The sequence below is a fragment of the Hordeum vulgare genome, chromosome 6H, assembly GCF_904849725.1.
Source record: "Hordeum vulgare subsp. vulgare chromosome 6H, MorexV3_pseudomolecules_assembly, whole genome shotgun sequence".
NCBI classification, from domain to species: Eukaryota; Viridiplantae; Streptophyta; class Magnoliopsida; order Poales; family Poaceae; genus Hordeum; species Hordeum vulgare.
In genome coordinates, this window is record NC_058523.1 from 12220337 (window position 1) to 12244848 (window position 24512).

At 44.7% G+C, this 24512-nt stretch overlaps 1 pseudogene; it reads left to right on the plus strand.

Annotated features, from left to right (window-relative positions):
* The window catches only part of LOC123404889, a 32408-nt pseudogene that overhangs the window by 3011 nt on the left and 4885 nt on the right, over positions 1-24512 (plus strand).

Genomic DNA, 24512 nt, shown 5'->3' on the forward strand with positions numbered 1-24512 from the left:
GGATTCCGGTGATGCTTTGGGTAATCTCAGAGTTGAGGTTTTTCACTAGGGAATCCGACGAGATCGCGAGCTTCGTGATTGAGGATTTCTATGCGGCTTGTGGTAATTTGTGATGGACTAGTTGGAGCACCCCTGCAGGGTTAAATCTTTCGGAAAGCCGTGCCCGCGGTTATGTGGCAACGTGGAAACTTTGTTTAACACTGGTTCTAGATAACTTGAAGTAACTTAATTAAAACTTGCCAACTGTGTGCGTAATCGTGACTGTCTCTTTCGTGAGTTCCTTCTCCGATCGAGGACACGATGGGATTATGTCTGACGTAGGTAGGTGTTCGGGATCATTCAGCTGATCATCAGTAGTTCACGTCCGTTATGTGTAGATCTTCCCCCTCTTACTTCTTGTACTTGTAAGTTAGCCACCAAATATATGCTTAGCCGCTGCTGCAACCTCACCACTTAACCATACCTCACCCATTAAGCTTTGCTAGTCTTGATACCTTTGGAAATGAGATTGCTGAGTCCCCTGTGGCTCACAGATTACTACAACACCAGTTGCAGGTATAGGTAAAGGTTACGTGACGCGAGCGCGTTGATTGTTCATTTGGAGTTGCTTCTTCTTCTTCTTCTTCATCGATCTAGGATGGGTTCCAGGCCGGCAGCCTGGGATAGCAAGGATGGACGTCGTTCTTATTTTTCTCGTTTGTTTTCGTCCGTAGTCGGACCCTGTTCTTACTCTTGCTGATAATGTAATGTACTGAAGTGACTCTGATGTAACTTGTGGCGAGTGTAAGCCAACTCTGTATAAATACTCTTCTTTTCAGTACATGTACTTGTAACGATATCCATTCTTGCGACACGACGAGATGCGCTTCTATCCCTGACGAGGCCTTCGTGCCAAATTGAGGATAGGGTCGCATCTTGGGCGTGACAAGTTGGTATCAGGGCCAGGTTCGACCTAGGAGCCCCCTTGATTGATCGAACATGGCCGAGTCGAGTCTAGTGAAAAATGCTTTGAGTCTAGTTATATATCGGAGAGTAGGATTCTTTTTTTCTCCTCTTCTATGCTCTGGTGAGGAATCTTGACGTAATAATTTACTCTACTCCTCTTCCCACTCAATTTTTTTTAGGATCACGCGGATATTCTTGGGATCTATATCATGTCGATGTGACGGAGTTCTGTCTTGGTGCCTCCTGTCTGACTTGATTTTCTTCCGGGGAGTTGAGCTCCAGGGGATTCTCGAGTACATCGTTATCATTCAGATTTCTTAGTATCTCAGGACGAAGGATGTTCGTAATTGCTTCAATATTAGTAGTGGCGAGATAACCCCGATGTCCCCAGTACTGGTGCAGATTGTTCGAGAGTACTGCCATACTTGGTATCGTTGTGATCACGAGGGTCTGTTGTAGATGAAGGTCTGAGATTCTGGTTGTGTGTTGACGGATGTGATACAAGTGACGGGTTAGTATAGGAGTTGTGTGAATATTACTCCTTGTATCCGTGTACCAGATTGCATGACCAGATATTTCGGGAATTCATAGGTGGGAATTCAAGTAGTTGCTTATAGGACAATCTTCCAACAAATGCATGATGTTAGGTTGGGGTTCGACATCTAGTGGATTCGTTTGTTCACGGTCGACTTACAGCGGTACACATGGTGTCTTAAAGAGTCCTTGTAGCTTGCTACGACTCGGGGACGCTTCGTATGTCGGGTGCACTGCCTTGCACTTGATGGCTACTGTAAAATCGAGCCCGTGCGATCCTGTCCACGAAAATATCGAACGAAATCTTTCTCATGAGTTTGTTCTGGCTTGTTTCATAAGCTTCACCCGTTGTTTTGTTGAATGTGGTAATTCGTGTTGCTTCGATGTCAAGTGGTGATTTCAGATCTTTCCTAATCTGTGTTCTCATATTTTTATGTGAATGCAACTTCTTTGCTCAATCAGATCGTCTTATCAACTCTTTTCAACCGGAGTCGTCGTATCAATTCCATTTAACCGGTGTGCTTCTCTGCAACTGAATTCAATCTTCTCCAGTTGTTGCAGATCATTCTCTCATTTTATTCCGGAGTTCATCTCATCTAGCCCAAGTTGTCTTTTGTTTTCCCCGCCCTCCCGCCCTTTTTTTCTTCGGTGATTGGATTTCATCCAAGCGCATTCATTTCATTGTGCTTCCGCTATATCTTCTTCCTTCCGTAGCCGGTGATTCGTCCTGAAGATTCTCAGGAGCTTCGTGTTCATCTTTATTCAATCTTGTCATCCTTACCGGTGATTTTAATTCATTATCCGTGTTCATTATATCCTATTCATCCTTGTAATTCTTCCTATGTTGGAGATTCTTATCAACATATCCTGGTATTCATTCATCTTTTTCTATCCGGTGTTTTGAAGATATCTCGGAGTTTCTTGTTTCAGATCTTTAATTATTTCGAGGTGATCAACCTCATCTAGTTCTCTTCATACCAGTGTTATATCAATCTTTCTAGTAATCTTTTCAACGGTGATTTCTTTGAGTGGGGCCATAACCCACAGGTTCTTTCCCAGGATCTTACCTGGCTCTTTTAATATTTTCCGGAGATCTTTAATTCTTTTCAACTATGACGTAAGTATGATTTCCATCAGTCATATCCCTTCTTCAAGTTCTATTTGAATTAATTCTCATATTGGTTCAACCTTTCATTCTTCTTTATCCCGGAGTGTCTCATCAATTTTTGGTGGTGTTGTTCTCGTCATCATTCTCAGCTTGCAATTCGGAGGAGTGTTTCTCTCAATCTTGCTCCATTCTTGTGAAGATTATCATCTCAGCTTCGTGTTTTCCTCTCAATTGTTTCTATCGTGAGTAATCCCTTTCTGGCTATCCGGTGCGTTTCTGAGTTGTTTTTATTTCTCGTTCCTCCGAAGGCCATCATTTTAGAAGAATCTTCGTTCTCAGCTTTCAGCTTTCGTTCTCTATTTCTTCTCAATTGTTGTCTCTTCGTTCGTCTCTCGATTATCCGGTGCCTTGTTTAAGTTCTCTTCGCTCAGGTGGCTTATGATCTCTTCATTCTCATGTGTCTCCATGCATTCGTGGTGTTCCCATTCAATTGTGAATTCTTACCGGTGTTTCTTGCAACATTTCTTCTAGTTTGTGCTTTATCTATCTCGCTTTAATCTTTTCAAGAAGAATAAGTTGTATGCTAATTCCGTTGCTGGTCATCAATTTAACTTGATGAAGGATAAGCATAACATAATTCTTATTCTTGTTCTTCCTTCTTTCAAGTGATCCCAATTCTTCGTCCGGAGTGGCTCATGATATCAATTCCTTTTTCTCAAGTCTTCTTATCTTTCCTTTTCCGGAGCTCTAAGTTTATCAAGTATCTCTTTGTGAAGCTTCATCTAAATCCTGGCAAGGTCATAATCTTATTCTTGTCTACCTTCATATCGTTGCATCGTTCATTGGTATACGGAGGTCCTTCATGGTGGTTCATCAAGGTTTCAATCCATTCTCAAGTGTTCTTCAAGATTCTTGTTGGAGAACCGCAAGTATCCTTTCTCTTGCATTTATATGTGCAATTGTTCTTCCTTTATCCTTTGAGGTGGTATCATAGCCTTCTTGTTAGTGTAGGAGCCTCGAAGAGATTTCCTTTCAAGAATGAGATAGTTAAACCCACCAATTCTATCATCATGAGATATTTCAAACCATGATTTCTTCATCGAGCTACCTTGGTTTGGATTTCACCTAAAGCCTTTCCTATGGATTGTTGCTATCATGGTGCTTGTCATTAATCCAAGTTCTCGATGTATCCTCTTGGTGTAAGTAATTGTTCATATCTTGTTTCTCCCAATCTATCCTTGTTTCTTTTAGTGGTTGGTTGTCACCTCATATTTGTGGAGATGATTTTCATAAGCCCACTACTATCTTGTTCTTTTCGTTGTTGGTTTCCCAACTGCTAAGTCAATTCTCTGTCCGGAGGCTCTTCAATTCTATTGTGATGATAGTTGTCATTCCTTTCTTCATTCTCTTCTTTTGCTTGAGTTAGTTCTTATTCTATTGTTCCGGAGGCTTTGTGATGTTGCTCTTTTGGGTCAATCTTGTTGTTCTATCAAGATCATGGTGTTCCCTTGCTCTATTTACTTGTTTGTTGTGAATATTGCCTATTTCTTCCATCTTATCGAATTTTTTGTCCCATTTTCCTACCGAAGTGCTGCCGAAATTTTCCGTGAATTCTTGCTCCTTTCTCATATCAATCCTCATCTCTTTGCAACCTTCAAGGATTGTTGGTTTCACTCGTTTGTCAGAGAAGCGACTAAAGTTTTACCTCTTGCTTTCTCATCCTCCCCCCCTTTCATTCTTGGATCTCGGGGCGAGATCCTCTTGTAGTGTAGGAGAGTTGTGACAGCCCGATGCCGACGTTCCAGAATTCCCCTCTCTTTCCGTTTCGTCGTGTGTCTATTTATATTTGTCGCATCATCATCGCATCATGCGCATCATATGCATTGCATCAGCATCTCCGTTGCCACCAGTTTTCAAAAACTTGCATGCGTTAGTAGTTGCCGGTTCTCGTCGTCGTCCGTTCTGAGTCCGACTGCACACGCACGCGCCCGCGACACCGTCGGAAACCCTGTTTTTAAAGTGCGTCTAAAACTCTCTCTGATCGAGGTGAAACTTGGCACGCGGTCGCGATTAGATATAGCTAGGCCGCCTGTTGAATTTCGTCGCGATCGGAGACCGTCTGGTACCCGAACGGTCGCCCGTAGCGGCACCGTCTTCGATTATTCGTCGGATGTGTGTCGGTGTTCTTAAAACCGTGCCGTGCCGCCCGATCCCCCCCTCGTCTCCGGTAAACCCCTCTACACGGCCGCGTACCCTTACCCGCGTTCGGAATCGTCCGAATCCGACCCCGCGGTTGGATCCGGATCGCGATTCCGGCTAACCGATCCCCCTTTTCCTTATAAATACCCCCCCTCCTCCTTAATTTTTGGACAGCCTCTCTCCTCCCACCTCGGGATCCGCGCCCCTAACCCTAATCCCTCTCTCTTTCCTCCCACCAGCCCAGCCGCCGTGGGCCCGCCAGGCCCAGATCGGGCCCGGCCGAGCCCATCCGGCGCGCCGCCGCCCGCCGCCGCCTCCTGTGCTCCCGTGCGCCCCACGCCTCCTGCCCGCAGCGAGCCGTCGCTAGGAGCCGGCGGTACCCGAGCCTCCCGCCGCCGCCTCGGCCTCGCCCCTTGCCGCCGGAGCCCGCGCTCCACCGCTGGCCGCCGGCCTTCCCCTGCCCTGCCGCCTTGCCTCCTCGCCGGGACAAGCCACTAGCTGAGCCGAGCCCGCCGCGTCGGCTCCCGTCGCCGCCCAGGTCCGGGTCGCCGGCCCCGGATCCGCTTCCCCCTCGCGTTCCCTGCCACTGGCTTGCGGATCGCCGCCGGCAGCCGGATGCCGGCAGGCCTCGCGCCGCCATGGCCAGATCCTCCCGCTCGAGGCGAGGAGAACGACGCCGCCAGCGTCCGCGTGGGCCGGCCTTCCGCGCCGGCCGATCAGGCCCAGTGAGGAGCGCCCCCTGTTCGGCCTCCCAGCTGGCCAGCGTCGAAGGCCCAGCGCCCCGAGGCCCAGCCTCCGTCGCCTCGGGCCCAGGCCAGAGAGCCCCAGTGCCCCCGTGGGCTTTGCCCCTCAGCCAGGCCAACACGCGTGGCCCAACTCCGCCCTCGCCCGCGTGGGCGTTCCAGGCCACCGCGGCCCAGTACCCCTTCCACCGAGCCGGCCCAAGGCCACTCAGGTGAGCAGTTCCCCGACCCTGTTATTTTTTTCGCCCAAGGCGTTGTTAGTTATTTTGCGCCCCTATCGAGTCCATTAGTATTTAGGAATTTTTGGAATAATTTAAATTCCAGAAAAAGACTAGATTTCAAACGCATGTATCTTTTGATCCGTGTGTCGGATCGCGATGATTTTTATATGCTTTTCGTGTTGGACCCGTTTATAAAACTTGCATAATTATTTGAGCTAGTTTAACGCGCCAATGCCTAGTTTTACGTGCTGTCCCGATAGGTTTGTTGCCCGTAGTTATTTCCACGCGTGTTGTATCACTCGAATGCCATGATAGAAATGCTCGTGTTTTAGGGATTATTTTTGCAGGTATTTTAGATGGGTCGATTGTATTTTTACATGTAGGGGATTGCCGGTAGTTGTTTTTCCCGTATATAGGTTATTCTGCCGCATTATTGTGTGGCTTTATTTTGTGTTACAAACCCACATATTTTATATGTTTCCGGGGTAGAAAAATCGCATGGATTTTTCTGTGCATTTAGTTTTAGCTTTCGAGTAAGTTAGTTCGCGAGATATTTTGCCGTGTTGCCCTTTTGTTTAATTCGTAGGATTTACTCCGTGCCTCGTTTGAATTAGTTGTCAACTAGAGAGTTGATCTTGAATGTTTTGTTTAGCCCCTGGTATTTTTGGTTGCAATAGAAATGCATGTTTAGGTGTTGTTTGCTTGCCCTCAAGTTGCTAGAAATAGTGCTGTTTTAGAGGAGCTGAAATATTTCTAAGTCTGGAATCTGTTATTATTTTGTTGCTGTTTTGTTGTGCTTCTAGCCTTTGATCTGTAGCTCTTTTGAGGTTGGTCCAATGGAGTAAGTTGTACCCCTTGTGTTTCTCTAGCATGCTGTAAAGTTTCATGCCATTTGGAGTCCTGTAGCTATAGGTTTTGCTGCTGTCAATATAGCTTCAGGCTGAAAACTGCACTTTCAGGAGGTGTAATTTTCACCAAGTCTGAAATAGTGTGTGAGATGCCATTTGGTGTCTTCTTTTCCTAGTGCTCCTTGCTGCCATGATCGTTATTGTTAGCTGTTTGTAGTAGAGCGTCTTGCCCTGTTTCGTGCCATGCCTTGCTCGAGTTTATCGGAGCTGTGTAGCTCGTAGTTGTGGGGCGTAGAAAATGCTATGTGGCTGCTTTTGGCAGATTGTAGTCATTTCTTGTTTTGCTCGTATTTTTTGAACCGTAGCTCCGATTTGCTCGTGTCCTACATGAAACATGCTTAGAAACTCATGTAGATTCATATTCTCTTGCTGTTTGTATGTGTTGAAGTGCTCGTAGCCACCGTTGCACACATTTTTGCATTCATGCCATCATATCTTGCGGTGCTTGTATCTTTTGAACCGTAGCTCCGTTGGAGATGTTCTTTATGTGTAGATTGCTTGCCTTGACGCGTAGAAACACGTGAACCTATTTGTTTTGCTGTTTAACAACTAATTATATGCATTAGTTCAAATCTGGACAGAATTATAAATTAACATGTGAGGTCGTCTCGGAGATGCTATAAGTCATTTCCGACCTCATTTAAAATGCCTAGATAGGTAGTTTAATTTCCGCTTCACCTCTTGCATGTTTGACAACATTAATATTGCCGTGTAGATAACCGGGAGTGAACTAAATAATTAACGTGGAGTTTCGCCAATATGCAACTCGTGCATATGGAACTTCACTTAATGTGTAGGTGTGTTTGTGTGATTTGTCATGCCGTGACTTGCATGTATTCAGTAGCTCATGCATCATATGTGTTGTGCATCGTGTGGTGAATATCGTGTGTTGATGCTTGTTTCCGGTTTCCCCGTCTCGATAGAGTTCCGCAAGCGTGTCGGATGTGAGGACCCGTTCGACTACGTCGGTTCGTCTGCTTCACGGAGTCGTTCTTCTTCCAAGCGGGATCTCAGGCAAGATGATCATTTCCCCAGATACCACTACTATCATTGCCATGCTAGTTATTTCGATGCTACCGATTATGTCTCGTTGCCTACCACTTGTTAAATATCAACCTCTCAACAATGCCATGTTAACCTTCAACCTGTTCGACCTAGCAAACCACTGATTGGCTATGTTACTGCTTGCTTAACCCTGTTGTTAGCGTTGCTAGTTGCAGGTGCAGTTGCTTCCATGTGATAACATGGGTTCCTTGTTATATCACCATTTTAAATGCTAATTAATTGAATGCACCTATATACTTGGTAAAAGGTGGAAGGCTCGGCCTTTCTAGCCTGGTGTTTTGTTCCACCTTTGCCCCCTTAGTTTCGGCTACCGGTATTATGTTCCATATTTCAGCGCTCCTAACACGATCGGGGTTGTTATGGGGACCCCCTTGATAATTCGTTTTAGATTAAAGCTGGTCTGGCAAGGCCCAACATTGATACTACATTTGCCTAATCACCTAATAAAATTGCATAGGGACTTCCCGGGCCCCGAGTGTTGGGGAACGTCGCATGGGAAACAAAAAATTTCCTATGCGCACGAAGACCTATCATGGTGATGTCCATCTACGAGAGGATATGAGTGATCTACGTACCCTTGTAGATCGTACAGCAGAAGCGTTTAGAGAACGCGGTTGATGTAGTGGAACGTCCTCACGTCCCTCGATCCGCCCCGCGAACAATCCCGCGATCAGTCCCACGATCTAGTACCGAACGGACGGCACCTCCGCGTTCAGCACACGTACAGCTCGACGATGATCTCGGCCTTCTTGATCCAGCAAGAGAGACGGAGAGGTAGAAGAGTTCTCCGGCAGCGTGACGGAGCTCCGGAGGTTGGTGATGATCTCGTCTCAGCAGGGCTCCGCCCGAGCTCCGCAGAAACGCGATCTAGAGGAAAAACTATGGAGGTATGTGGTCGGGCAGCCGTGAGAGAGTCGTCTCAAATCTGCCCTAAAAGCCCCATATATATAGGAGGAGGGAGGGGGACCTTGCCTTGGGGTCCAAGGGACCCTCAAGGGGTCGGCCGAGCCAAGGGGGGGAGGACTCCCCCCCCCAAACCGAGTTGGACTTGGTTTGGTGGGAGGAGTCCCCCTCCCTTCCCACTTCCTCCCTCTTTTTTTTTCTTTTCCTTTGATTTCCTTCTCTTGGCGCATAGGCCCCCTTGGAGCTGTCCCACCAGCCCACTAAGGGCTGGTGTGTCTCCCCAAATCCTATGGGCTTCCCCGGGGTGGGTTGCCCCCCCCGGTGAACTCCCGGAACCCATTCGTCATTCCCGGTACATTCCCGGTAACTCCGAAAACCTTCCGGTAATCAAATGAGGTCATCCTATATATCAATCTTCGTTTCCGGACCATTTCGGAAACCCTCGTGACGTCCGTGATCTCATCCGGGACTCCGAACAACATTTGGTAACCAACCATATAACTCAAATACGCATAAAACAACGTCGAACCTTAAGTGTGCAGACCCTGCGGGTTCGAGAACTATGTAGACATGACCCGAGAGACTCCTCGGTCAATATCCAATAGCGGGACCTGGATGCCCATATTGGATCCTACATATTCTACGAAGATCTTATCGTTTGAACCTCAGTGCCAAGGATTCGTATAATCCCGTATGTCATTCCCTTTGTCCTTCGGTATGTTACTTGCCCGAGATTCGATCGTCAGTATCCGCATACCTATTTCAATCTCGTTTACCGACAAGTCTCTTTACTCGTTCCGCAATACAAGATCCCGCAACTTACACTAAGTTACATTGCTTGCAAGGCTTGTGTGTGATGTTGTATTACCGAGTGGGCCCCGAGATACTTCTCCGTCACACGGAGTGACAAATCCCAGTCTTGATCCATACTAAATCAACTAACACCTTCGGAGATACCTGTAGAGCATCTTTATAGTCACCCAGTTACGTTGCGACGTTTGATACACACAAAGCATTCCTCCGGTGTCAGTGAGTTATATGATCTCATGGTCATAGGAATAAATACTTGACACGCAGAAAACAGTAGCAACAAAATGACACGATCAACATGCTACGTCTATTAGTTTGGGTCTAGTCCATCACGTGATTCTCCCAATGACGTGATCCAGTTATCAAGCAACAACACCTTGTTCATAATCAGAAGACACTGACTATCATCGATCAACTGGCTAGCCAACTAGAGGCATGCTAGGGACGGTGTTTTGTCTATGTATCCACACATGTAAATGAGTCTTCATTCAATACAATTATAGCATGGATAATAAACTATTATCTTGATACAGGAATTATAATAATAACTATACATTTATTATTGCCTCTAGGGCATAATGCCAACAGTCTCCCACTTGCACTAGAGTCAATAATCTAGCCCTCACATCACCATGTGAATTACATTGTAATAAATCTAACACCCATACAGTTCTGGTGTCGATCATGTTTTGGCCGTGGAAGAGGTTTAGTCAGCGGGTCTGCTACATTCAGATCTATGTGCACTTTGCATATATTTACGTCCTCCTCCTCGACGTAGTCGCGGATGAGGTTGAAGCGTCGTTTGATGTGTCTGGTCTTCTTGTGAAACCTTGGTTCCTTTGCTAAGGCAATGGCACCAGTGTTGTCACAGAACAAGGTTATTGGATCCAGTGCACTTGGTACCACTCCAAGATCCGTCATGAACTACTTCATCCAGACACCCTCCTTAGCCGCCTCCGAGGCAGCCATGTACTCCGCTTCACATGTAGAATCTGCTACGACGCTTTGCTTGGAACTGCACCAGCTTACTGCACCCCCATTAAGAATAAATACGTATCCGGTTTGCGACTTAGAGTCGTCCGGATCTGTGTCAAAGCTTGCATCGACGTAACCTTTTACGGCGAGCTCTTCGTCACCTCCATACACGAGAAACATCTCCTTAGTCCTTTTCAGGTACTTCAGGATATTCTTGACCGCCGTCCAGTGATCCACTCCTGGATTACTCTGGAACCTACCTTCCATACTTATGGCCAGGCTAACATCCGGTCTAGTGCACAACATTGCATACATGATAGAGCCTATGGCTGAAGCATAGGGGACGGAGCGCATATGCTCTCTATCTTCATCAGTTGCTGGGCACTGAGTCTTACTCAATCTCGTACCTTGTAACACTGGCAAGAACCCTTTCTTGGACTGTTCCATTTTGAACCTCTTCAAAACTTTATCAAGGTATGTGCTTTGTGAAAGTCCTATCAGGCGCTTTGATCTATCCCTATAGATCTTAATGCCTAGAATGTAAGCAGCTTCTCCTAGGTCCTTCATAGAGAAACTTTTAATCAAGTAACCTTTTATGCTTTCCAAAAGCTCTACGTTGTTTCCAATCAGTAATATGTCATCCACATATAATATCAGAAACGCCACAGAGCTCCCACTCACTTTCTTGTAAATACAAGATTCTCCAACCACTTGTATAAACCCAAATGCTTTGATCACCTCATCAAAGCGTTTGTTCCAACTCCGAGATGCTTGCACCAGTCCATAAATGGATCGCTGGAGCTTGCACACCTTGTCAGCTTTTTTAGGATCGACAAAACCTTCGGGTTGCATCATATACAACTCTTCCTTAAGGAAACCGTTAAGGAACGCCGTTTTTACATCCATCTGCCAGATTTCATAATCGAAAAATGCAGCTATTGCTAACATGATTCTGACGGACTTAAGCATCGCTACGGGTGAGAAGGTCTCATCGTAGTCAACTCCTGGAACTTGTGAAAAACCCTTTGCCACAAGTCGAGCTTTATAAACGGTCACATTACCGTCAGCGTCCTTCTTCTTCTTAAAGATCCATTTGTTCTGAATAGCCTTGCGGCCCTCAGGTAGTATCTCCAAAGTCCACACTTTGTTCTCATACATGGATCCTATCTCGGATTTCATGGCTTCTAGCCATTTGTTGGAATCTGGGCCCACCATTGCTTCTTCATAATTTGCAGGTTCATTGTTGTCCAACAACATGATTGTTAAGACGGGATTACCGTACCACTCTGGAGCAGCGCGTGATCTCGTCGACCTGCGTGGTTCAACAGAAACTTGAACTGGAGTTTCATGATCATCATCATTAACTTCCTCCTCAACCGGCGTCGCAACGACAGAGGTTTCCCCTTGCCCTGCGCCACCATCCAGAGGGATGAGAGGTTCGACAACCTCGTCAAGTTCTATCTTCCTCCCACTCAATTCTCTCGAGAGAAATTCCTTCTCGAGAAAAGTTCCGTTCTTAGCAACAAGCACTTTGCCCTCGGATTTGAGATAGAAGGTGTACCCAACTGTCTCTTTTGGGTAACCTATGAAGACGCACTTTTCCGCTTTGGGTTCCAGCTTTTCAGGCTGAAGCTTTTTGACATAAGCATCACATCCCCAAACTTTAAGAAACGACAACTTTGGCCTTTTGCCATACCACAGTTCGTATGGTGTCGTCTCAACGGATTTCGATGGTGCCCTATTTAAAGTGAATGCAGCTGTTTCTAATGCATAACCCCAAAATGATAACGGCAAATCAGTAAGAGACATCATAGATCGCACCATCTCTAACAAAGTACGATTATGACGTTCGGACACACCATTACGCTGTGGTGTTCCAGGCGGTGTTAACTGCGAAACAATTCCACATTGTCTTAAGTGAGTACCAAACTCGAAACTCAGATATTCACCCCCACGATCAGACCGTAGGAACTTGATCTTCTTGTTACGATGATTTTCCACTTCACTCTGAAATTGCTTGAACTTTTCAAATGTTTCAGACTTGTGCTTCATCAAGTAGACATAACCATATCTACTTAAATCGTCAGTGAAGGTGAGAAAATAACGATATCCGCCGCGTGCCTCCACGCTCATTGGACCACACACATCGGTATGTATGATTTCCAACAAGTCACTTGCACGCTCCATTGTTCCGGAGAATGGAGTCTTAGTCATCTTACCCATGAGGCATGGTTCGCACGTGTCAAGTGAATCAAAGTCAAGTGACTCCAAAAGTCCATCAGCATGGAGTTTCTTCATGCGCTTTACACCAATATGACCCAAGCGGCAGTGCCATAAAAATATGGCGCTATCATTGTTTACTCTAACTCTTTTGGTCTCAATGTTATGTATATGCGTATCGCTATCAAGATTCAATATGAACAATCCTCTCACATTCGGTGCATGACCATAAAAGATGTTACTCATAGAAATAGAACAACCATTATTCTCAGACTTAAAAGAGTAACCGTCTCGCAATAAACAAGATCCAGATATAATGTTCATGCTCAACGCAGGCACTAAATAACAATGATTTAAGTTCATCACTAATCCCGATGGTAGTTGAAGTGACACTGTGCCGACGGCGATTGCATCAACCTTGGAACCGTTTCCTACGCGCATCGTCACTTCGTCTTTCGCCAGCCTTTCGTCTATTCCGCAGTTCCTGCTTCGAGTTGCAAATGTGAGCAACAGAACCGGTATCGAATACCCGAGCACTACTACGAGAGCCGGTTAAGTACACATCAATAACATGTATATCAAATATACCTGATTTTTCTTTGCCCGCCTTCTTATCTGCCAGATACTTGGGGCAATTGCGCTTCCAGTGACCCATACCCTTGCAATAGAAGCACTCCGTTTCAGGCTTAGGTCCAGCCTTGGGTTTCTTCGATGGATTGGCAACAGGCTTGCCGCTCTTCTTCGAATTGCCCTTCTTGCCTTTGCCGTTTCTCTTGAAACTAGTGGTCTTGCTCACCATCAACACTTGATGCTCTTTACGGAGTTCAGACTCTGCGACTTTCAGCATCGCAAACAACTCGCCGGGAGAATTGTTCATCCCTTGCATGTTGTAGTTCAACACAAAGCCTTTATAGCTTGGCGGCAGTGATTGAAGGATTCTGTCAGTGATAGCTTCTTGCGGGAGTTCAATCCCCAGTTCAGCTAGACGGTTTGAGTACCCAGACATTTTGAGCACATGTTCACTGACAGACGAGTTTTCCTCCATCTTGCAAGCATAGAATTTATCGGAGGTCCCATATCTCTCGATCCGGGCGTTCTTCTGAAAGATAAACTTCAACTCCTGGAACATCTCAAATGCTCCATGACGCTCAAAGCGACGTTGAAGTCTCGGTTCTAAGCCATACAAGACTGCACATTGAACTATTGAGTAGTCCTCCTTACGTGCTAACCAAGCGTTCTTAACATCCCGATCAGCCGTAGCGGGTGGTTCATCTCCTAGCGCAGCATTAAGGACATAATCCTTCTTTCCAGCTTGTAAGATTAGCTTAAGATTACGAGCCCAGTCTACAAAGTTGCTTCCATCATCTTTCAACTTAGCTTTCTCTAGGAACGTATTAAAATTCAGGATGACACTTGCGTGAGCCATGATCTACAACACAAATATATTCAAAGTGGAGTTAGACTATGTTCAAGATAATTAGAGTTCAACTTAATCAAATTATATGCTAAACTCCCACTCAAAAAGTACATCTCTCTAGTCATTTGAGTGGTTCATGATCCACTTACACTAGCCCAAGTCCGATCATCACGTGAGTTGAGTATAGTTTCAGTGGTAAGCATCCCTATGCTAATCATATCAACTATATGATTCATGATCGACCTTTCGGTCTCATGTGTTCCGAGGCCATGTCTGCACATGCTAGGCTCGTCAAGCTTAACCCAAGTGTTCCGCGTGCGCAACTGTTTTGCACCCGTTGTATGTGAACGTTGAGTCTATCACACCCGATCATCACGTGGTGTCTCGAAACGACGAACTGTAGCAACGGTGCACAGTCGGGGAGAACACAATTTCATCTTGAAATTTTAGTGAGAGATCACCTCATAATGCTACCGTCGTTCTAAGCAAAATAAGGTTCAAAAAAGGATTAACATCACATGCAATTCATAAGTGACATGATATGGCCATCATCACGTGCTTCTTGATCTCCATCACCAAAGCACCGACACGATCTTCTTGTCACCGGCGCCACACCATAATCATCCATCAACGTGTTGCCATCGGGGTTGTCGTGCTACTTATGCTATTACTACTAAAGCTACATCCTAGCAAAATAGTAAACGCATCTGCAAGCACAAACGTTAGTATAAAGACAACCCTATGGCTCCTGCCGGTTGTCGTACCATCGACATGCAAGTCGATATTTCTATTACAACATGATCATCTCATACATCCAATATATCACATCACATCGTTGTCCATATCACATCACAATCATACCCTGCAAAAACAAGTTAGACGTCCTCTAATTTTGTTGTTGCATGTTTTACGTGGTGACCAAGGGTATCTAGTAGGATCGCATCTTACTTACGCAAACACCACAACGGAGATATATGAGTTGCTATTTAACCTCATCCAAGGACCTCCTCGGTCAAATCCGATTCAACTAAAGTTGGAGAAACCGTCACTTGCCAGTCATCTTTGAGCAAAGGGGGTTACTCGTAACGATGAAACCAGTCTCTCGTAAGCGTACGAGTAATGTCGGTCCAAGCCGCTTCGATCCAACAATACCGCGGAATCAAGAAAAGACTAAGGAGGGCAGCAAAACGCACATCACCGCCCACAAAACCTTTTGTGTTCTACTCGAGAATACATCTACGCATGAACCTAGCTCATGATGCCACTGTTGGGGAACGTCGCATGGGAAACAAAAATTTTCCTACGCGCACGAAGACCTATCATGGTGATGTCCATCTACGAGAGGGGATGAGTGATCTACGTACCCTTGTAGATCGTACAGCAGAAGCATTTAGCAAACGCGGTTGATGTAGTGGAACGTCCTCACGTCCCTCGATCCGCCCCGCGAACAATCCCGCGATCAGTCCCACGATCTAGTACCGAACGGACGGCACCTCCGCGTTCAGCACACGTATAGCTCGACGATGATCTCGGCCTTCTTGATCCAGCAAGAGAGACGGAGAGGTAGAAGAGTTCTCCGGCAGCGTGATGGCGCTCCGGAGGTTGGTGATGATCTCGTCTCAGCAGGGCTCCGCCCGAGCTCCGCAGAAACGCGATCTAGAGGAAAAACTATGGAGGTATGTGGTCGGGCAGCCGTGAGAGAGTCGTCTCAAATCTGCCCTAAAAGACCCATACATATAGGAGGAGGGAGGGGGACCTTGCCTTGGGGTCCAAGGGACCCTCAAGGGGTCAGCCGAGCCAAGGGGGGGAGGACTCCCCCCAAACCGAGTTGGACTTGGTTTGGTGGGAGGAGTCCCCCTCCCTTCCCACTTCCTCCCTTTTTTTTTCTTTTCCTTTGATTTCCTTCTCTTGGCGCATAGGCCCCCTTGGGGCTGTCCCACCAGCCCACTAAGGGCTGGTGTGTCTCCCCAAAGCCTATGGGCTTCCCCGGGGTGGGTTGCCCCCCCCGGTGAACTCCCGGAACCCATTCGTCATTCCCGGTACATTCCCGGTAACTCCGAAAACCTTCCGGTAATCAAATGAGGTCATCCTATATATCAATCTTCGTTTCCGGACCATTCCGGAAACCCTCGTGACGTCCGTGATCTCATCCGGGACTCCGAACAACATTCGGTAACCAACCATATAACTCAAATACGCATAAAACAACGTCGAACCTTAAGTGTGCAGACCCTGCGGGTTCGAGAACTATGTAGACATGACCCGAGAGACTCCTCGGTCAATATCCAATAGCGGGACCTGGATGCCCATATTGGATCCTACATATTCTACGAAGATCTTATCGTTTGAACCTCAGTGCCAAGGATTCGTATAATCCCATATGTCATTCCCTTTGTCCTTCGGTATGTTACTTGCCCGAGATTCGATCGTCAGTATCCGCATACCTATTTCAATCTCGTTTACCGACAAGTCTCTTTACTCGTTCCGCAATACAAGATCCCGCAACTTACACTAAGTTACATTGCTTGCAAGGCTTGTGTGTGATGTTGTATTACCGAGTGGGCCCCGAGATACCTCTTCGTCACACGGAGTGACAAATCCCAGTCTTGATCCATACTAAATCAACTAACACCTTCGGAGATACCTGTAGAGCATCTTTATAGTCACCCAGTTACGTTGCGACGTTTGATACACACAAAGCATTCCTCCGGTGTCAGTGAGTTATATGATCTCATGGTCATAGGAATAAATACTTGACACGCAGAAAACAGTAGCAACAAAATGACACGATCAACATGCTACGTCTATTAGTTTGGGTCTAGTCCATCACGTGATTCTCCCAATGACGTGATCCAGTTATCAAGCAACAACACCTTGTTCATAATCAGAAGACACTGACTATCATCGATCAACTGGCTAGCCAACTAGAGGCATGCTAGGGACGGTGTTTTGTCTATGTATCCACACATGTAAATGAGTCTTCATTCAATACAATTATAGCATGGATAATAAACTATTATCTTGATATAGGAATTATAATAATAACTATACATTTATTATTTCCTCTAGGGCATAATTCCAACACCGAGGATAATTTAATCAACCCCCGGGCCAGTGCTCCTCATGATTGTTGGTCCCAAAACAGAGCAGCTTATTAACGCTACCTGGGGCAACTCGGCGTTTGGCGTGGTAACCATCGCTCATCCACCGTGTCCTGAGAACGAGGTACGCGACTCCTATCGGGATCGTCGACACGTCGGGCGGCCTTGTTGGATTAGATTTACCTTTGACGAGATATCTTGTGCATCGGGATTCCGGTGATGCTTTGGGTAATCTCAGAGTTGAGGTTTTTCACTAGGGAATCCGACGAGATCGCGAGCTTCGTGATTGAGGATTTCTATGCGGCTTGTGGTAATTTGTGATGGACTAGTTGGAGCACCCCTGCAGGGTTAAATCTTTCGGAAAGCCGTGCCCGCGGTTATGTGGCAACGTGGAAACTTTGTTTAACACTGGTTCTAGATAACTTGAAGTAACTTAATTAAAACTTGCCAACTGTGTGCGTAACCGTGACTGTCTCTTTCGTGAGTTCCTTCTCCGATCGAGGACACGATGGGCTTATGTCTGACGTAGGTAGGTGTTCGGGATCATTCAGCTGATCATCAGTAGTTCACGTCCGTTATGTGTAGATCTTCCCCCTCTTACTTCTTGTACTTGTAAGTTAGCCACCAAATATATGCTTAGCCGCTGCTGCAACCTCACCACTTAACCATACCTCATCCATTAAGCTTTGCTAGTCTTGATACCTTTGGAAATGAGATTGCTGAGTCCCCTGTGGCTCACAGATTACTACAACACCAGTTGCAGGTATAGGTAAAGGTTACGTGACGCGAGCGCGTTGATTGTTCATTTGGAGTTGCTTCTTCTTCTTCTTCTTCATCGATCTAGGATGGGTTCCAGGCCGGCAGCCTGGGATAGCAAGGATGGACGTCGTTCTTATTTTTCTCGTTTGTTTTCGTCCGTAGTCGGACCCTGCTCTTACTCTTGCTGATAATGTAATGTACTGAAGTGACTTTGATGTAACTTGTGGCGAGTGTAAGCCAACTCTGTATAAATACTCTTCTTTTCCGTACATGTACTTGTAATGATATCCATTCTTGCGACACGACGAGATGCGCTTCTATCCCTGACGAGGCTTTCGTGCCAAATTGAGGATAGGGTCGCATCTTGGGCGTGACATAATTGTTTTCGCACTCTTACTTTCTCAAACTTTTTATAACTATCACGCAATACATGAGTGTGAGCCATGGATATAGCACTATAGGTGGAATAGAGTGTGGTGGTGGTTGTGAGACAAAAAAGGAGGAGATGGTCACATTGACTCGGCGTATCAATAGGCTATGGAGATGCCCATTAATAGATATCAATGTGAATGAGTAGGGATTGCCATACAAAGGATGCACTAGAGCTATAAGTATGTGAAAGCTCAAAAGGAGAATTAGTGGGTGTGCATCCAACTTGCTTGCTCACGAAGACCTAGGGCAATTTGAGGAAGCCCATCATTAGAATATACAAGGCAAGTTATATAATGAAGATTCCCACTAGCATATGGTGATGATGAAACGAAAGTCTCTCAATCATGAAGAACATGGTGCTATTATGAAGCACAAGTGTGGAAAAAGATAGTAGCATTGTCCCTTCTCTCTTTTTCTCTCTTTTTTATTTTTTTATTTGGGGTCTTGGGCCTCTCTTTTTTTCTCTTTTTTTTATTTGGGCTCTTTGGCCTCTTTTTTTTCCTCACATGGGACAATGCTCTAATAATGATGATCATCACACTTTTATTTACTCACAGCTCAAAGCTTAGAAATGACTCTATAGGAAATGCCTCCGGCAGCGTACCGGGATGTGCAACGATCTAGCTTGGCGTATGACGTTGAAACATCTCGCTAGCTATCGTATGATCATGCAATGGCAATATGAGATTGACGGCACAAGTCATGAGACGGAACGGTGGGAGTTGCATGGCAATATATCTCGGAATGGCTATGAAAATGCCATAGTAGGTAGGTATGGTGGCTGTTTTGAGGAAGGCATATGGTGGGTTTGTGCACTGGCAAGAATTGCGCGGCACTAGAGAGGCTAGCAATGGTGGAAGGTGAAAGTGCATCTATACCATGGACTCACATTAGTCATGAAGAACTCACATACTTGTTGCGAAAGTTTTTATTAGTAATCGAAACAAAGTGCTAAACGCATACTCCTAGGGAAAGGGTTGGTAGGTGTTAACCATCGCGCGATCCCGACCTCAACACAAAGGATGACAATCAATAGATCAATTATGCTCCGATTTCCTAACATAGCGGTTCACCATACGTGCATGCTACGGGAATCACTAACTTCAACACAAGTTTTTCTAGATTCACAACACCCTACTAACATAACTCTTAATATTACCAAATCCACGTCTCAAAACTAACTGAGAGGGATCAAGACTTCTCTTTCTACTCAATGCACATGAAGATGGAGGTTTTTGTATCCTCTTTGGGTACCTATCACCTTTGGGACTACTTTCATAGCATAAATCAACTACCAAGTCACGCACCGCCATGCTCTAAAAGATCTAAGTGAAGCACATAGAGCAAAATTATCTAGCTCAAAAGATATAAGTGAAGCACGATGAGCATTCTAGCAAAATCACGATGAGTGCATGTCTCTCTGAAAAGGTGTGCAGCAAGGATGATTTTGACACAACAACAAAAAAGACTCCTACGATACAAGACGCTCCAAGCAAAACACATATCATGTGGTGAATAAAAATATAACTCCAAGTAATGTTACCGATGGATTGAAGACGAAAGAGGGGATGTCTTCCTGGGGCATCCCCAAGCTTTAGGCTTTTTGGTGTCCTTGAATTTGGCTTGGGATGCCTTGGGCATCCCCAAGCTTGAGATCTTTTCACTCCTTATCTCTTTGTCCATGAGAACATCACCCAAAACTTGAAAACTTCACAACACAAAACTTAAGCAAAAACTCGTGATAACATTAGTACAAGAAAACAAACTACCACTTCTTTTGGTACTGTAGCAAACCTGAATTCTATCTATATTGGTGTTGGGCTACTGTATTCTCACTTTTCCATGGCTAGTACCCCCCGATACTAATCATAGTTTCATCAAAACAAGCAACCAACTCAACAAAAACAGAATCTGTCAAAAACAGACCAGTCTGTAGCAATATGTATACTTCGTATACTTCTGGTACCTCAAAAATTCTGAACAATTACGACTGCCTGGGAAAAAGGAATATCAACCAGCAGCAAAAATAATCAACTCAAAAGCTCTTTCTGAATAAAAATGAAAAATCATCCCGTGAGCGAAAAGTTTCTGTCTTTTTCCAGCAGGATCAAACAACCATCACCAAGACTAGTCATAAAGGTTTTGCTTGGCTCAAACACAAAAAGAAACACAAAAAACACAATCATAACATAATTATGATGGTGTGGATGCAACAAAACAGAAAGAAAAAAGCAAAGATAAATTCATTGGGTTGCCTCCCAACAAGCGCTATTGTTTAACGCCCTTAGCTAGGCATTGATAAATCAATGATGCTCACACAAAAGACAAGAATTGAAGCACAACGAGAGCATCATAAAGCATGTGAAAATCACATCTAAGTCTAACATACTTCCTATGCATAGGCATTTTATAGGAAAACAGATTGTCAAGACAACCAATAGTTGCCATATGCAAGGAAGAAGAAAGAGACAATAGCAATCTCCACATAACGAGAGGTAATTTGGTAACATAAAAGTTTCTACCACAATATTTTCCTCTCCCATAGCAATTACATGTGGGATCATAATCAAATTCAACAAAATAGCTATCACAAAGGATATTCTTTTCATCATCCACATGCATGCAAAGTTGACGCTCTTCAAAAATAGTGGGATTATCATCAACTAAAGTCATGACTTCTCCAAACCCACTCTCAATATTATTGCAAATATCATTGCAACAAGTAGTGGACATAGCTAAACTAGCATCCCCAAGCTTAGGGTTTTGCATATTTTTAGCATATTGACACTAATAGGATTTATAGTGAAACCATTGCAATCATGCTTTTCATTCAAGGAGCCCTCGTGAATCACTTCATAAATTTCTTCATCACGATTTTCAGATTCACGCATCTCAAGCAAAACTCCATAAAGATAGTCAAGTGCACTCAACTCACTAGCAATTGGATCAACATAATTGGATCTCTTAAAGAGATTAGCAAGTGGATGAGGATCCATATCACTGGATTTTCAGCAAGCGAAGATGCAAACATACTGCAGGCACATAGCACACAAGCAAAGGAAAGCAAGCGAAAGAAAAGGGCGAACGAAAAAGGCAAATATTTTTGTAATTTTTGTTTTTCAGAAGTGGAGGAGAGGAAAACGAGAGGAAAAAAAAGTAAATGCAAGAGATGAGTTTGCGACACTTACTTGGATGAGTTCTTGACTTGATCCTCCCCGGCAACTGCGCCAAAAATTCTTCTGCTACGGCGACAGGGATCTTCTGTCGTCTCTTGAGCTTGCGTTGGTTTTTTCCTTGAAGAGGAAAGGGCGATGCAGCACAGGAGCAGTAAGTATTTCCCTTAGTTTGTGAACCAAGGCATCAATCCAGTAGGAGAATCTCGTCAAGTCCAGAGTACCTGCACAAACACAAAAGAGCTTGCACCCAACGCTATAAAGGGGTTGTCAATCCCTTCAAGATTGATTACAAAGTGAGATCTGAAGGCGGAAAGTGCAACAAAGAAAAAGTGTAAGGCTGAAAATACGGTGTGAAGTGGACCCGGGGGCCATAGTGTTCACTAGAGGCTTCTCTCAAAATAGCAAATATTACGGTGGATGAACAAATTACTGTCGAACAATTGATAGAACCACGCAAAGTCATGACGATATCTAAGGCAATGATCATACATATAGGCATCACGTCCGAGACAAGTAGACCGATACTTTTTGCATCTACTACTATTACTCCACACATCGACCGCTATCCAGCATGCATCTAGTGTATTGAGTTCATGACGAACAGAGTAACGCCTTAAGAAAGATGACATGATGTAGAGGGATAAACTCAAACCAATGATGAAAACCCCATCTTTTTACCCTTGATGACAACAACATGATGCGTGCCTCGCTACCCCTTCTGTCACTGGGTGAGGTCACCGCACGGTATGAACCCAAAACCAAGAACTTCTCCCATTGCAAGAATCATAGATCAAGCTGGCCAAACAAAACCCACAACTCGAAGAGAATTACAAGGATATGAAATCATGCATAAGAGAGATCAGAAGAAACTCAAATAAGATTCATAGATAATCTGATCATAAATCCACAATTCATCGGATCTCGACAAACACACCGCAAAAGAAGATTACATCGGATAGATCTCCATGAAGATCATGGAGAACTTTGTATTGAAGATCCAAGAGAGAGAAGAAGCCATCTAGCTACTAGCTATGGACCCGTAGGTATGTGGTGAACTACTCACGCATCATCGGAGAGGTCATGGTGTTGATGAAGAAGCCCTCCGTATCCGAATCCCCCCTCCGGCACGGCACTAGAACGTGCCCCAGATGGGATCTTGCGGAGACAGAAGCTTGCGGCGGCGGAAAAGTACTTTCGATGATCTCCTGATTTTTTCTGGGATTTTAGAGAATTTATAGGCAAAAGACCTAGGGCAGAGGTGGCCCAGGGAGCCCACAAGCCTGGGAGGCGCGCCCCCCTGGCCGCGGCTAGGGGGCTTGTGGGGTCCCTGGTGGTCCCCTGCCCTGATTCTCAGGCTTCCCGATCTTCTTCTGTTTCGGAAAAAATCTTTTTGGCAGTTTCGTTCCGTCTGGACTCCGTTTAAAATCCTCCTTTGAAAGGGGTTAAAAACATGGAAAAAACAGAAACTGGCACTTGGCACTGAGTTAATAAGTTAGTCCCTAAAAATACATAAAAGGCATACAAAACATCCAAAGTTTGACAAGATAATAACATGAAACCATAAAAAATTATAGATACGTTGGAGATGTATCAATAAGCTCCTTGCAAGGACCGCATACGAGCACTTTAAGAGGAAATGGCGAGATTTTTGCTTCAGCGGGTCATAGCTTCCGACGAAGAATATCACAATACCTAATGCCTGCATGTAATGATCTGCAATTTGTAGGAGAAATTGTATATACCAAATTGTATATATATATATGTGTATGCATATATATGGTCGTAAGAGAAATTCTATAATATATGATTGGTCCTACGAGAAACTCTATGATATATGCATAACGTGTACAGTATGTACTAGTGTAAAATATGTTTAAAATGAAAAATAATTAAATGAAAAACACAAAATGAAAAGCAAACATAAACAATAAACTCCAAAACCCCTCAAACCCCAAAACCCCAAAATCCCAAAGCCTTTAGTCCCGGCGGGGACTAAAGGTCCCCGCCCCACCCGGCGCGCGCTGCCAGCCAATCGGGACTAAAGGGGAGAGGCTTTAGTTCCAAGTTATAAGTCCCGATTGGTGACCTGGGACTAAAGGCCCTTACCAACTGGGACTAATGTCTTGTTTTATACTAGTGGCACCTGTTAAACGATATGGTGTAACAAAAAAAGATTCAAAATGGAGGATAACTAGCAGCCTCTGAATTTAGCAGTCGAACAATGTCGACCTGGAAAGAAACAAAAATGGAAACCCGAGGTTGCATGCCTTGCGACGGTAACCCCACCAAATAGCCACTAACTTTATGATAAAAAACAAACTCAAAACAAAAAATATACAACTCCTAGGCTACCCTTCAAGAAGGAACCGTCACATGTGCGCCGATGAGGACGAGTCCAACCCAATGTTAATCTTGGGATTTTCATCCCCAAAACCGATCTTCGATCCACCACCTTCGGCAAGGACACGATGCGGGCGCACATCGACATTGCCTTATTAGAGATCTTGTTTCTCCATTGGAGAGTGTAAACTCTTCGCTGAAGCCGTCTCTATCATAAACCCAATATTAACACCAGAATCATCTTTGTTTCATCATGTTGTTCGTTTCATTTTCTAAGAAATCCTAAAAAATGCTAGCATAAAGATATTTCCTTAGCACCTTAAGAGCGTTAATACCTTTTAATGTTGCAATAAGTAGGAAGCATACCGTTACTCAAGGTAATATAAAAGCATCTTAATTACGACATTACAGTGTGATTGACACACTAATCTACAACACTATAGACTACTAAATCTATCTAATAACCAAAGTAGAGCAAGTAGAAGGAAACATGTATTTACCATATAAATGGCATTCCTCCTAACTAAAAAGGTGTATACTATCATGCAATTTAAACTCCTGCTACGGTTGTTGCTATTGCCATCTTGTAAAAGGCATTGTAGGGGTGGTCTAAAAAAAGCCAAAATTAGCGTGAAAGACCGATTCGACACACTCAA